General features: G+C 32.3%; 1 long non-coding RNA gene across 2 annotated transcripts; it reads right to left on the minus strand.

Moving 5' to 3' along the window:
- Positions 1-843: 843 nt before the first annotated feature.
- On the minus strand, positions 844-5,792 carry LOC147391078 (uncharacterized). 2 transcript variants are annotated; one of them, XR_015182484.1, is made up of 4 exons: positions 5,637-5,792; positions 5,522-5,559; positions 1,506-2,883; positions 844-1,411 (listed from the first exon to the last, which is right to left on the minus strand). It is a non-coding gene; the product is annotated as an uncharacterized LOC147391078 (long non-coding RNA). The 2 variants fall into 2 exon arrangements; XR_015182483.1 differs by having other exon boundaries at positions 844-2,883.
- Positions 5,793-13,069: the final 7,277 nt, after the last annotated feature.

The raw sequence follows: 13,069 nt of genomic DNA on the forward strand, positions 1-13,069 counted from the left end.
ACATTCTTCCTTAACAACCTTGGCTAATATGATTAACTTCATAATCGTGCCCTTCACTTCTGGTTGTTATTTGGGCTTGTCCAAATTTTGCTAAAATTATTTTCTATCTTACTTTTATTATTCTTTAAGATCGATTTCAATCCAAACTAGAATTGTATAATTCCCATTTCGAATTTTTTAGGTACACTTATAATTTCTTACAATGATTCCACCCTTACCTTTTTTTCATAAAATAAAATATAAAAAAATATATAAAATTTGAGTTTCAAAAAAATAAAATGCAACTATATACTTGTAAATTGGATATTTTTTTTCTTGAAAACTATTTCACCTTTGATTTTTCCATGCAATCATACAAACCCTTGCACAATTTGAAACTTGTTCTTTATCCCTAAAGAAATGTTGCAACAGATAAAGTTCTAAACAAATTTAATACACTAGCTTTCCCTTTGTATTTGAAATGATCATTTAAAGAAAAATGATCCACATTCTTCCTTAACAACCTTGGCTAATATGATTAATTTCATAATCGTGCCAGTCACTTCTGGTTGTTATTAGAGGCTTGTCCAAATTTTGTTAAGATTATTTTCTATCTTATTTTTATTATTCTTTAAGATTGATTTCCATCCAAATTAGAATTGTACACTACTAGAAAAGAGACCTATACCGACGGTTAGAACTGTCGCTAAATCCTCCTAATTTCGTTGTAAAATATTTTACCGATGGATAGATTTTTTGTCGGCACTCGTCGAAGATTGTTGGGTCGGTATTTGTTTTAGCGACGACGTAATAAAATTACCATCGGTCTATCCCTTATTTTCTGGAAAAAAAAATTGTGCGGAAATTTATTTTTCATTAGTGGTTTACATCTTTACCGACAATACTCTTTGCCGTCGCTATATCTTATACCAACAGACTTTGTAAGTCCGTCGGTATATGCTATTTTGTTAAAAAAAAAAATTTACAAAAGCCAGCCCAGCCCAGCGCATACATGCAGTGTTTGCACCAATTATTGTATTTCCTACAGTTAAAATCGGTGCACACCTCCGTTGCTTCCGTATTTCCCTGACTCAATTAGCTTCTTAGTGAGTGCCATTTTGAATTTTGGAAGATTGGCCAATAACCCGGCTACTGCCATCTGTGCATTGATTTTACTATTGTCCTTGAAAAATCCCACAAATGCCTGAAGCCCCCTCTGCACAAGAAGGGACTCAACAATCCCTTGTGGCTCATGTTGGGAAAAGGGGAACAAAAGATTTATAGCGATTTCTCGTATTTCCTGTTTAGAGTCATATAGCAAAGGAAGGATAGCAGGAATACCGTTGGCGCTCACGTTTGGTAGATAATCCCAATCTTGTGCCCTCCTTCAAATGTGCAAGAGATCCCCCGAAGAACAAGTGGAGTATCAGGACTATATTTAATATGTTTGACATCAGTTTCCTTATTAATCATACAATTCATGTGCAAATTGATATAGGAAGTGAAATTCGTGCACACATACATACCTTCAAATCATGAATCTCCACTCTGCCAACAGCAAGCCAACTGGCTGCAGGACGCTTTTCTAATATGACTTCTGGGGCTTCAGGAGGAATGTGCATGTATTGGTTTAGCCTTTCGACAGAAATGATGTAGTTGGCTAACGTGCATTGGTTTTGAATAGAAAACACAAGGGACATATTTAACGAAAGACCATATGAAAATGCCATCCCAACATATCTTGCCATCAGAAGATTAATAGCCAAAGGGTCATTAGCCAACCTTATTTTCAAGAATATGTCGTTGGTTATATTCTACCAATTTCTACTTATAGAACATTTTTGCAATAAACAAAAATCTACTAATGGCACTAGTGATAAGAACTTTAACAGTTGTAGTAGAAACAACATAACCCACCAGCACCAATAGTTCCCCATGGAAGCAAAACCATGGCAAGTCCAGAAGAGGAAATGACAATGGCACTCAGTATTTCTAAACGTTGTATCAACCACTCATTTGCTAGAAAATTGTGGAAAAAAGGACTAGCATTTGTGTAGATGAGCTCCAAATTCTTATCGAAGAATCGATCTTCCTCCTCAAAAGCTCTGATTGTCGTTGATCCTGCTATGGCTTCGGCAAGATGGTTTGCTAATATAGATTTAGTTGTGCCATTGATCCGCATCAATTCTTTTGCAGTAGTAAAGTAGTAAGAACATTAACAACTAAAACTATCAATTTTTTTTTATCCAAAATGAACAGTTGATTTTTCAATGAATTATTGGTCAAATGAATAATTGATGTCACAATTACCCATAAAAAAAAAACTAATTAGAATTATTATTTCTTAAAAGGTTTTGACTTGTGCCTGTAATTTTGTTTGAGACATTCTAAAACAAATTGAGACATCACAATACAATCTATACAAAATGAAATATTGAACAAAACATTCAATTCACGGCTTGTACCGTCTCGGAATGTTCAAAACCGATACATCTTGGATGATACATTTTGAGATGGTACGATATTTTGAACCTTGGGTACAATGTAATTTGGGCTTTCGGATAAAATGGTGAAAGGAAGTTAATTCAACATACAAAAGATCATACAGCATGATTATGAACTGAAACATGTACACTAATTATATAACCATGCCATGTTCAACAAGAAAAAAGTTTTCTTAAATTTCAACCACAATCAACACAACAGAAACAAATTTTGGTTATGAAATAATAATAATAATAATAATAATAATAGAAATATAAAGTAGAAATGAAAGATGGACCAACCAATTGTCTTTCATTAACTGAAGAAATGTTGCCGCTTGGAGTAGCAACCAGAGCAAGTTACCATCCAGAAGGATGCAGTTCTTTGCTTGAACAGAAGAGTCAAAGGGTGCAGACACATCTGCATTTATGGAATTTCCTTTGTTTTGTAAATAAAAAATAAAATAAAATAAACGTAAATAACTGTTGAAAAAACTTATTTGCATCATCATTTGGCTCATCTGGACCATCATCATTTGACTCATTAACCTCTCCATCATCAAAATTAAGGATTCTAAATGCATCTTGTAACATCCTTTGCATATCATTACCCTTTTCAGACTCATCACTATTATCTTCATCTTCAAATTTCTCTCCATAGTACGTCCAACAAGTGTAATGTTTATTCATCCCATACCATAATAAGTCACCATGCACATTATCTCAATCCTTTAAAATCGCATTGAGACATTTGATGCATGGACACTTAATCATGTTATCAAACCTTGAACGAGAAAATGCAAAATCTAATAATTTAATAACTCATTCTTCATACTCAGGGATACTTCTAGGCAACTGAATCCAATTTCTATCTATTGGTATGTCCACTTTACGATGACGTCACCTTTAAACCAATAACACATGATCACACATACAAAAGAACATATCACAAGAATGTTAATTTGAAACGAAAAAGAGAATCCTTTGTGGTATATGGGATAAGAAAAATGTTGAAAATTCAGCTTATAAATGAGAATCCTTATTTGTACCATATTTACAAGTCATTCTATATGATTTGAATAAATTTACTCATAAATAAGCATACATCCAGCTCATCTTATCATGGTTTTAAGACATAGATAAAAATGTATGTAAGCAGTTGAGAAGAAGAAAAACAATACAAGTCTTGGGATCCAATCCAATTATAGAGGACCCTCTCTATAGCCGGCCATCATGACCACTACAATGGATTTGGAACAACAAACTTGTGAGAGTATATCGGGAGTAGATATACCACAAAGAAAACATCTGATAACCCCCTTTTCCCTTATGCTTCCTATTTTTTTCTTTTTTAAAAATTTCAAGATTTTATATCATCAAACCAGATAATACAAATGAACTATAGGAAGAAAAATAAAAAACCAACAAAACTAATAACCAAAGCTAAAATTAAACTCGGATTACTCAACACAACATTTTTGATCAACTGCACTGACTCATAAATCTCTAAATCAGGTCAGGACCATCTATCTAACATTTACATACTGTAGTTCACTAACATCTATGTTCTTAATAACTCAGGACATAATGTGTTCATGATTATATCAAAACTTAGCCCATTTGGCTTCTTTTTATCTTGCATTGGCCCACAAAGCCAATACCTTAATCATAAATAAGTAGATCAGGACCATCAATCCACCAAACTAGATTTAATTTTTTTTCTTCTTTCATCATCATGATGTGGTGTTAATCTGAAATACCCACATGTGATGTTCAGCAACCGGAATGAGAGAGCTGAACTCTGTTTCAGCTACTTGTTAATTAATCTTTTCTAATTATAATTATGGTGATTAAAGATTGCTAAAAACATCATAGGATGCTAACCTCATATTTATGTTTATCTATGACCAATGCACTCTCATCATTCTCTCATACTAGATGTTCATAGGTATATCCAAAGTACTGCTTTTTAAGTTCTAAAAAGAGAATTGCTTTAATTTTTGGATATATTGGGCGTTATATTTGGAGATGATCATTTTGATGTGGAAGTACTTGTAGTTTGTTAAAAGAAGCTAATCTATTCTACTGTGTGTTAGAACATCTAGAAGGAAATGAATTTTATTGGATCGAATCTTTGAAGGAAGTGAGCAATCTATTAGAAAGTAAGCTTTCTATTTTATTGATGCTGATGTACTAACGAAATTAAGGGGAGTTTTGACCAGTTTCTATTTAGGGGGAACCTTATTCCTCTTTTTCTTATATTGCTTGAGTTCATCTTGACTTTTGTAGCTCTATCTCTCTTGTTTTATTTCAATACAAATCTTTCCTTTTGCCTAAGAAAAAAACATTGACCTCCCAACCACCTATATATTCATTATTAATGGACATATCCCAACCTAATCCAAGCATGGATACACTAACAAAAATTCAGCAAATAACATTAAAATAAATGATGAAAAAAAAAAAAAAAAAAATCTTCACAAACTCTCATCATCTTGGTTTGTTTTAAATTCTAAGTGGAATGAAGCAGAGAGGAATATTTGCAATCCACTTTCAGGAGAAGTTCCAATAAAGTGTTTATCTTCAAAACCACTACGTGGAAGGTCTTCTATCCATTCTTTAATAAGTAGAATTACAATGTCTAGACCTCTTGGTCATTCCTCCCATTCAAGACTCATTTAAACAAAGACTACAATAACATAAGAGGAAAAAACTGATCAACTTCCCATTCAAAGTGGAAAAACAGGCTTTTTTTTCTTATTCATCTAACTATTTTTTTTTTTTTTGCTTGAATCACTTTGTTATATGGGTTTTGATGAAATTAGAGAAGAAAGTGGGGACTCAAAGTATTGATATTTGTTCAAGCAGTCCAAGCCCTACTTCAATACCATGGATCGTATTAGAGACTAATTTCTAATCGGACGAAGTCGATAGCTAACTCCATCATAGATCTAAGCATGTTGTGCAATTTGAAATGTCATAAACAAATAATCTAGCCATTGTAGAAGCCATATAATAATGCTCAAATACAAAAAGGTAGAAAGTTAATCGATATCTACCTGATGATCGAAATAAAAAACTCTCGCAGCAACAGCACCTGTTGAAGAAGCAAATTTCGATTAGGTTTTGTGGAATCAACTAGGAAAATAAAATAAAACACAAATATAGATTTACCTTGATTTGATCGATGAAAAACCCTAGACCTCTAGTCGAAAATCTGAAATTGTTGAACGAATAGATCTCTTCGTCCCTAATCAGCTCTCTCTTTAGATCAAATCTTCGTCCCTAATCAACTCTTTCTTCGGATAAAAAACAGAGATCGAGAGTACACATCGATGTCGAAATCGAGAGTTCGTTTGATTTCCTTAAACAGAAAGTTCATTTGGTTGGAGGGAAATATACTTTTTTCCTTAAACAAAGAGCTCGTTTGGTTGGAGGGAAATAGAAAACTAAGGAAAACGAAAGGAGAGGGGAAAAAAATGGGAAAATAAACTCTATACCGACGAAATGTATTTCAATCCGTCGCTATAGTCCTCTACACCGACAGATGAAATTTGACCGTCGCTAAATCCCATCGGTATAAATCAATTTTCTTGTAGTCGTACAATTCCCATTTCCAATTTTTTTAGGTGCACTCATAATTGCTTACAATGGTTCCACCCTCGCCTTTTTTCATAAAATAAAATATATAAACAAAATACGAAAATTGAGTTTCAAAAATATAAAATGCAACTATATACTAACAAATTGTATTATTTTTTTCTTTAAAACTATTTCACCTTTGATTTTTCCATGCAATCATGCAAACCCTTGCACAATTTGAAACTTGTTCTGTATACCTAAAGAAATACTGCAAGAGATAAAGTTCAAAACAAATTTAATACACTAGCTTTCCATTTGTATTTGAAATGATCAACATTCTTCATTAAAAACCTTGGCTAATATGATTAACTTCATAATCGCGCCTGTATTACTAGAATTATTTTCTATCTTACTTTTATTATTCGTTAAGATCGATTTCAATCCAAATTAGAATTTTACAATTCCCATTTCGAATTTTTTTAAGTGCACTAATAATTGCTTACAATGGTTACCCCTTTTTCATAAAATAAAATATGTATAAAAAAAAAAAAATTACAAAAATTAGGTTAGCATGAAGGTGACGCGTGTCCATGCATGATATATATGAGATATATGTTTATCATATAGTAGGACAAACCCAAGCCCCAGTCCTAGAGCGCTTTTATAATATTTTGATAAAGAAATAGATCACCATGCCATGTATTTGAAGAAGGATTTGTCGAGTTTACGGAATTTTGCTTGGCTAAACATGGCAAGATCTTTGTGCGAATCTTTCCTTTTAAAGAGTACAAGAATGAGAATGTGATGTTTTTTGGAGTTTGCACACCCACTCACATGGTTGAAAAGCAAATCTCTTCAAGCAACAATGACATAATACACTGTTTGGTATGATTGCAAATCCCCGTAAAGGTCAAACAAAATTTTGCAGTCTTCAAAACTTGGCCTTGGTCTACAAATGATCATAAATATATATGTTGGCTGTTCTCATTGTTGGACCACGAGAATCTTCTAAAGTTTTATATGCACACGTGATTTTCTTTAAAAATCTAATAAAACTTATCATCATAGAAGATTAAAAATTCACAAAAGTTTGTACTATATATAAAATATTGCATCCAACTCAATTCAACGGACTCTCTCATCTTCTTACTTGCTTTCATCAAAGATTGAAAAGATGTTAATCAACTAGAAGTTGAGTCCTAGTAGCAAGATTGTGACTCTATATCCTTAGATATAGGATGTACAAAATCACTATAATCAAGAATGATTAAATTAATAAATTATAATCTTACTAAGTAAGGATTTCCCCCTCATTAAGGGTTCTTGGGCTCGTCTTGTGGTATCCAAAAATATGATTTGAAGATTCAAGGTTGTAGAGGACAAAATTCTATGAACTCTAAAAAAGACGAAAAAAATTTATTTTTCACCGTTGAATCTTTAATTTTAAGTTTAGAAGTTATGTGAAAGTTCAATAACCATCCATTTTCAAAATATTCAGTCAAGTTTAAAAGAACTTGTTTTTTTTTCTTTTTCATATGAGTTGTTCGAAGAAACTTAGAGGGTTGTGTGTTGGATTGTTGATGTGGTATTCCATTTGAGCAAGATGACCCTTACAAGATTCAAAATTTTATTAAGTTAGTAAGAAAAATGTTTTTCTAAATTAAATAACCTCATAGTTTGAGATCTGAGATCAAAAATTTCATATTTTCCCTTATAATCAAATATCCCAAAATTCTTTCATTGGGCCTGAAATTTTGAAGAAAAAATTCATTTTAAACCCCTATGTTTTATCTATGTTAGATATACCCCCTGATTTTTTTCAAATTGATGGTACATATGCTATATGTATAGCCCCCACTGTACTTATTATTGAAAAATATAAATACATCATTTTCTAATTCCCATTGAACTTTACTTTTTTATTACAAAAAAGAAAAGAAAAGTAAAATGAGGTGATACTAGCTCCTTACATTTTTTTATCCATATTAGAGAAACCTGATCTTTTCAAATTGATGATGTGTACCCTAGGCTTCGATCTTCTCAAACTCATGCCGTATTCAAAATTCTTTGAATTTTTTCAAAATTTTGTAAAATTCTCCAAAATAGGGATTAGTTAATTAAATCAAAAAAGTAACAAATTGATCGATGATTTATCAATTAATCATTGAATATGGTAAAAAATTTATCCTTCAATCTCAAAATCTTTTTTTTTTTCAACATTCAAATCTAAAAAACAAGATAGGTATTTAAGGGAGATTGAAGATGTTGCATTTTGTTAAGAAATTTGAAAACAACATTTGCATATTTTTTTGTAAATTTCCTAGTTTTTAAACAAAACTTTTCCAAACTCATCTGATTTAATCGAATTGAACCCCCTACCAAATAACTACCAAATCTGAACTTTGTTACTAGGATTCATGAAAAATGATTTAAGGATCCTCACCTTCAATCTCTATCCAACTGTTTAGAGAAAACATTAGTAAGTTAAAGCCCAACGTTTTGATGAATATTACAATAAGCCTATGTTTACATCATTGTGGGATCCCATAGAATTTAAGGAAAAAAACTTGGTGATTTAGTCTCTCATGTTTTGATGGATATCAGAGATATCCCTTGTATTTTGCAAATTGACAACGTTCGTTCATTGGCGTCAATCTCTCCAAACTAATAAAAATTATTTAAGGGTCACTACTTTCAACCGTTATTCACTTTCAAGAAACATAGTAACAAAGTTTGGTTTCTTTAATTATTTGAAAGAGATTCAATTCGGATTAATTTGAAGAAAACATTTTTTGTAAAAAATTCTGAAAGTTTTGAAAAACATAAAAAAGGATATTTTGAAGGTTTTTTTCCAAAATCCATCATCTTTAACTCCCTAAAAATCCTTTATAATTCTTGAAGCTTGAATATTGAAGAAAATAAAATTTTAAGACATTAAGTCTAAACCAAACTTTTTTACAAGTCCTAATCTTTGGTTGTAGTGAGAATCTTTTGTCAATATTATGACAATTATTAACCAATTCCATCGTTTGTTGTTATGAGTGCAAAATTTCCATTGAAGGAAACCAAGATTATCAATTAGCCATCATTAGCACTTAACCCCCATTGGACAAAAATCCTGGCTCTGCCCCAACCTACAATCCTCTGATAGAAGACAGCTTTGCACCTTTTGTGAATCACTTGTTGAATATTTGATAAACAATAATTGAGAATTTATTTCACGGCATCTAACCCAATAAGAAATCTTCTCCATATTGTATTGCTTCCACTCTCATCAACAATCTTTGATCTTAAAATAATCCAATTTTTAGATTTTTATATGTAAGCTTCCACTCTCATCAATAATGTGTAACATGGATTTTATTTTTTTTCTTCTAAAATTACAAGGAAAACTAAGGCTTAATTAAAACTTCTTTAATGATAATCTTTCAAACATGTGACCTAGCTTGCAAAATTTAGGAACTAAAATAACATGATAGAGTGTTGATTCTTGACCCTCTTGGTGGGACCTATTTTTCTACCAGGGGTTGATGGAATGGTAGGTATTTCCCTATTGAGTGTGTGGGGCCCCTTTTTTAGGCCGCCTGTGTGTTCTAGAAGACTAAGACCAAATTCCTCCCCCAACGAAGAAAATTGGAATTTAAATATTTAAAAAAAAAAAAAATGGGAAAGTGAGAGGATAAATTGGTCGGCCGCCCATATCTTTGGTTGTACCGAAACCATATGAAGCACTTTAGGTGGAACACACCATACCATCCAACCAATTGGCGAGAGACACAAATCTCTTCAAGAATGTGCCGTTGTGTCAAACATGGGACCAAATTTGGACACATTGTCCATCGATTTCAAGGAATATCCTTCGTGGGGGTCCTAACTACTCAGAGAAGACGTGTTCATACAGGGCATGTACACGTGGTTTTGTTGGCAGTGCTTGATAAGAAGAGATGGGAGGTTACGTGAGAAATAAATATAAGAAACGGTAGATAATCAAATAATGAAAAAACTGTATGATTTTAAACTTTAAAAGTTCACTTTTAATATAAAAATATATGAAAATTTATCATCATTAAGACTCTTATATTAGAGTTTGTCCATATTTATTTGGCATGAACATCCTCTTTCAAATTAAAGGGCACAATAATAAAGACAATCAAATTAAAGAGATAGTAATGAAAAAGATGAAAAATAATAAACTTTTAGAGTTAATAATTTATTATTGAAAAAGAGAAAGAAGAGTAAAATCATTAAATTGAAAGGTATTCTTGAAAAGAGGGTAGAGTTGGTAAGACAATGAAGCTAGAAGGGTATTATTAGAAAAAAAGAAAGAGGAATAAAATTGTAGGGTTATTAACTTAAGATTTTGTTAATGTGTGCCCTTAGGGCACACGTTAAAGTGTAATAAATAAACTTTGGAAATTAGAATGTGAGAGTATTTTGGAAAAAAAAAAAAAAAAATTAAGAGTATTTTCAGTACAAAATTCAATTTCCAAAGTGTATTTATTAAACTTTAACATGTGCCCTTAGGGCACACGTTAAAAAGGCCCCTTAAGTTATTATTGAAAAGAGTAGTGCTGGAGTAAAATTGAAATGTACATCATGGGGGCTATTTTTGACGTGGATGTGTGTCAGAACCTAACCATTTCTCTTCCGCACTCTCTAGTCTGGAGTCAAATGTGAGGGAACAAAAGTTTTTAACCCCTGGAGTATTTTATTTCAAAAACACCGCAAAAGGGGGGGGGGGGGTGTTTGAAAAAGCATCCATTTTTTATATCTTATGATATCAATGCTTACAATAATAGTTTGAACTCTGTAATCTCTTAAAGGTCGCCCACGATGTACATGTTAATGTCACATCAACATCATCCTATTGAAAAAGGAAGAGAAGTGGAAAGACAATATTTAATGAGATTCTTTTGTCACACTAACTTTTGCTAATGCCACTCCAATTCATAAGCAAATCACCAAAGAATTAGCACACATCTTGGGGTGGCATAAGCAAAGGTAGGTATGGCAATCAAAACTCTCTCTTTAAAAGTAAAGGGATATTCCTAAAAAGGGGATACAAGTGGTAAGAAAATAAAGTTGGAAGGATATACATGGAAATGGGGAAAAGAGTTCGAAGAAATAATATAGGTGAAAATTATCATCAAGATGCATGTAAAATTGAATTTGAACCTCTCTTGGGGATAAAGATTGGGAAGACAACCGTTGTATTTTATTATATAGATAATTAAAAATGTATCATCAAAGAAAGGAATATGATTGTCACAAATTAAATAAATGATAAGCATATTTATATCTATTTGAAATATTTAATATTAAAAATAAAAGAAACTCTTTTGTTTCTAATAATAATGGTCAAATTGGTCTTTCCGAATAAAAAATACTAAAAGGTGGCATGTGCAGTTGAATATGAGTTACAAGTGTAGGTAAAAGAAATTATCTTACCTCCTTAAACCTGTATCTCAAGGATGATCTCCTTCTTATACCCTACAAAAAAAATTTCAATCTGGGATGGTTTCCTAGATTAAGACCCCTCAGACGATTAAGGTAATAGAAAAACAAAAAAGGTTGAACTAGAGCTCAAGAAAAAAAAAAGTCATTTACCCTGCACATTAATGCATGTGTTGATAGATGTACAGAGATCTTCTCGTATTGGTAATTTTCTTCTTGAAATTCTTACGCATGTCATTCTATTCTCCTTGGATTAAGAACTTTCCATCTTTATCTTGATGATTTCTTGGTAAATCAATATTATTTCTTAAGTTATTCTTCTTCTATAGTTAACTTTCCATCTAATTATCTTGTTCTAATTAAGATCTTGTAGATCTTAGGAAATCTTACATTTTAGGTCTGCTCTTAATATCTTTTAAAATTTTTTATCTTTCCACCATAAACTAGGCTCTCGCCCTTGTTAAGAGAGTGCTTAGGATTTGTACACATGCTGGTCAAGTTGAGTCCCTTTATGAGTAGCTTAATCCAAGAAAGGGATGTCTCGGTTGAACATCTCTCACGCCAAATGGTCCCACCTACTTCAAAGATGATGTAGACACCCCAATTTGAACGGGCCCCCCTCAAAAATACCTAAAAATCAGATTTTCTAAATTCACCAATGGGCCTAAAAAGCTCAAATCGTCTAAACATGACATTTTTATCGATTTGAGGGCTCCTAAGACCCTTAAATGTCAAAGGAAACCACAATAAAGACTTGGCATAGCCATCATCTCCTTTACTTTTCATCGTTCCACTTTCGGAACCGAAACTACCCCAAGCCCGCTTAAAACCCACCAACCTTTAATTCCTAAAAAAAAACATTTTCATCTCATCCAACTTAGACTAAACTTAATTCCATATTACCCAAATCATCAAACTCATCTACCCTAAAAAATTCATTCTAAAATATACCCAAACCAATCCCAAATAACCTAAAACCTTTCATAAAACCCAAGCCCAACACATTAAAGCCCAAATCAATTCAAATCCATATCCATAATCTACAAACCATTATCCAAATCAACCAATCAAACTTTGATCATCAAATGGACACATATCCACACAACTCATCTCCCAAAAAATCATTCTACTAAACTTAACCCATCACTTTTTCTCTAACACAACTACCAACACACATCACAACCCATACCCCCTATACTCTAAGTCAAAAATCTAATCCATCACTTTTTCTCTAACACAATTGTCAACCCACATCTCCCTTCATTATTCACCCTCAAACTATTCTCACAAATCATTCCCACACCCCTTCCTTCTAATCAACTCACCTAAATACGCCATCTTCATACTCTTTTCGACACATGTCATCATCTTCTTAACCCTCTCAAAAACCTAAACACCTAACTTCTTACACAACTCATTCTTTTAATCAAACACATCATCTCCTCATCCCAACTAACACTCAACTCCATTATTTCAACCAAATCTCCCATCACCTCACCACACCAACACTCCACCCAAATAGATTAGGTAGGATCAAAATCATTTGGATAAAAAACTATCCATTTGCTTCC

Source organism: Akebia trifoliata, chromosome 11 (assembly GCF_017979445.1).
Source record: "Akebia trifoliata isolate Shusen 1 chromosome 11, ASM1797944v1, whole genome shotgun sequence".
Classification (NCBI taxonomy): domain Eukaryota; kingdom Viridiplantae; phylum Streptophyta; class Magnoliopsida; order Ranunculales; family Lardizabalaceae; genus Akebia; species Akebia trifoliata.